We start from the raw sequence: 3,440 nt of genomic DNA, 5'->3' as shown, positions 1-3,440 counted from the left end.
AGTATTTACCACGGTTTCTTTAGAACTGTGGTATTAGGCACTCTAAAACCGTGGCTAATAGTTATTACAATTTTTTTTTTCAACATAACCGTGGGAAATAGTGGGGGGTCACAAATACCACAGTTTGATGCTAAATGTGGTTTGTCGTGTGTCCTTATGCTACTGTTCTTACCAAACCGTGGTTTATAAGTTTTTAAAAAAAGGAAAACAAATTCCCCCTCATCATCACCAGATTTACAGATTAATTACCAGCCTGCAAAATGATTATTAAACAACCTACATAATTAATGAAAACATTGTGAAACTAAAAAAAGAACGAAAAGTAGACAACTAACAAGTGACAATGCACTACAAAAAGAATTTGATTACTGTTTCTAATTCAACTACAATAAAGAAATTAAGAACCATCCAAATATACTTGTCCATCTAAAACATAAAAAAAGTACTATACTCATAAATTCTATATATACATCGAAATAGTTTGACAACAACAAAATCCTCCTTGTGAAGCCTTATAAAACCATGTGATCAACTGCAATAATATGCAAGTTGTGAGATCACTCCCCAAACCTAGCTAAGATACCATGGCCAGCTCGAACGTTCCATTAAGTTGGAGAATTTCAAGACAAACAACATCAAGTTCATCTTGTGTGTATGTAACTTTGACAGTTAATAAATTTGTCATATGCACAATCAACGATCAAGAGGTCATAATAACTAAATAATGAAGATTAACCTAAATAAATAGAGTGCTAAAGTGCATGATAATGACTTATATCTTATTTTCAAAAGAATTATCTAAATCTAGCCTCATAAACTCCATTGCGTAATACCGACACTCTGTATCAGGTTGACACGGGCCCTAAGTATAGAATAATGAAAAATATTCATAAGCATAAATTTTTACAAACACAGACTATGTATACATAAGAACTTGTTTACCATGATCCTCTCCAAATTCATGGGACATTTACACCTTTCCTTGCAAGTCTTTGTACTATCATAACCGCATTTTAAAATAAAATCAATGCAAAAATTAATTTAATACAGGTAAAAGATAAGCATATAATTAAATGTTGCATATACATATACATTCATGACTCCCGGTTAACATAAGTATTCATATCATTAGATGACAAATTATGCTTCGAATCAAGCCAATTAAAAGTCAATATAGCAAAGTTGAATAACAATAATGAACTTTATTTTTATCTATTAACACATAAGGTAGTTTCTAAAATCCAAACCAGGATGTAGTGCCATCAATATCACAAAGTTGAATATCAATAAATGAAGCAAGTGAAACAAGAGCTAAAAATATAATATAATCTCAATCTTCTGGGGCAAAAAGTTCCAAAAGAAAAAGTCCTCATTTCACTTTTTGGCATTTGAGAATTGAGTCTGACTTGGTGCAAACATTTTCACCACAGAAACATAGAAACTTTTTGGAAGCACAACAAAGTCTATAGTACCATGCTTCACATTTTAGTCAATGACATACCAACAAGATAGTAACTTCTCCTTCGTGCCAAATTCTGAACCTAGTTGTTTGTTCAATAAACTGTCTCCTTTGATAAATAGGCAAGTAGCTTAATAACCTGTGTGTTATGTTAGATACACGACTGGTGTTGTACAACTACTAGTAGAATTGGAGCTTTACGGCAGTGGATTACATAGCAAAAACTTCGTAGAACTGGACTATTCCTTTGGTCCCCATACTCTAAGTATAGGGGACCCAACGATTTTTTTATGACTAAGATAATCGAAGTGTTGGCTTGTGCTTATAGAACACCAAAAAAAAACACGCAACATATATTGGACACATCAATCACACAGAACAAGAAAGAGCCATTAGATAGAGTATATTAGTATGTGGCAAACAATAAAATTAGAATGAAAAAGCATTATGGCAACATTCATGGTGAATTTGTATGTCATTCATGTATTCATGTGCTCGTAAAAAAAAATAAGTCAAGGCATTGGGTCGAAACTAATGAAATTTCATTGTTAAATCCTTTGTCGGATCACTCTCACATATTCATCTAGTTATTCCCCTTTGATTCTCTTATTTAACAAAAGCTCGCTTTCGAAATAAAGCCCAAGTGACTAAACTTCTAAAACCAAAATATGTACACAACAGTCTCCATATTGTATTCCTTCAGTCCAAAACAACTTAAGCGACTAAAAATAACCGTGAACTTGAACTGCCCATAACACATCTATTGAGCCTAAAAATATGTTATCCATCAAAGATGGACAATACATAAAATTTCAGTTACACAATTTAAAATCTAATGAAGAATCAACAAAACAAATGAAAACATATACCTGCTTGCTGGACACAAGCGAATATTTAATGTCCCATCCTCCCTAGTAGTTCCCAAGTACCTCGATCTGATAAACAAAACAAAACAAAGAAGCAACAGAAGTAGTTAAGAAACAGTCCCCTATGACAGTCATCACAAAAACGAGGTCTCACATACTTACCACAATATTTTCATGTGACAGATTCTTAAGAAGCTTCATTTCTTCCTCTAGCTCCCTTACATGATCATACTTATTACCAAAACAAAAAATTAACTAAAAGTGAATCCCTTAACTTATATTTCTCCACACACTAACTGAAGCACTAGTCACCTATGCTTTCTCCTTTGAACCATTATTAGCAGCAATCAAAACCTAAAATAAAAAATAATAAGTTTTTTTTCAATCATTACAAATCAAACTTAAGAAATAACAAGTTCAAAATTATATAAAAAGAAATTGATCGACTTGTTTAACAACAAGAAGCTCTCTAGAATCAAGATTCATTCCCATATAAACACAACCAAAAGCACCACAACCAATCAACTCCTTTTTCCTCCATCAAATGGAAGGAGTATTCGAAATAGTAGTACAATTGATATCACTATTGTCTCGCTTGTTAAAGGCCATGCCAGGCCACTACGGACCATCGCAAGGCCTCTACCAGGCCATCCCAAGCTGTTATAGGCCATTGTCAGGCCTCTACAAGCCACTAACAGGCATGCTAAAACCTAAGTTGGCCCTTCAACAAATTCACAAAGAAAAAGGTAACAAGTTCTCAAAAATGCAAGGATAATAATTATACACCAACTGAAATTTCCTTAGCCTTATATTTTCTTACCTCCTCAACAAGTGAACAACCATTTCAACAGAAGGTTATCTATCGGTCAATGCCCATTATCCTCAAGAAAATCAGGTGGCATTTCACTTCCACAACGAGACCAAGGATCTTCATATAGAGCTCAAATTTTAATTCAGAAAACCAACTTGTCCTACCAATACGGTGTATCAACTCTTTGATCTTGTTGCAATAGCAACAAAGTCCATTTTTTACATTAAAATACCCAAACTTTGAGTCCAAATTTTGCAAAAAAAAAATCTTGAATTTCAGTAATAAGAGCGACCTTACAATATTT

The 3,440-nt window shown here is 33.3% G+C and overlaps 1 long non-coding RNA gene across 1 annotated transcript; it reads right to left on the bottom strand.

The window, feature by feature from the left end:
- Window positions 1-1,521: 1,521 nt before the first annotated feature.
- On the bottom strand, window positions 1,522-2,988 carry LOC147525131 (uncharacterized). Its single transcript, XR_015197777.1, has 3 exons — window positions 2,773-2,988; window positions 2,488-2,679; window positions 1,522-2,394 (listed from the first exon to the last, which is right to left on the bottom strand). It is a non-coding gene; the product is annotated as an uncharacterized LOC147525131 (long non-coding RNA).
- Window positions 2,989-3,440: the final 452 nt, after the last annotated feature.

This window comes from Coptis chinensis, chromosome 1 (assembly GCF_015680905.1).
Source record: "Coptis chinensis isolate HL-2020 chromosome 1, ASM1568090v1, whole genome shotgun sequence".
NCBI classification, from domain to species: Eukaryota; Viridiplantae; Streptophyta; class Magnoliopsida; order Ranunculales; family Ranunculaceae; genus Coptis; species Coptis chinensis.
Note: the sequence above shows the minus strand (reverse complement) of the source record. Positions and strands in the feature narration are given on the sequence as shown.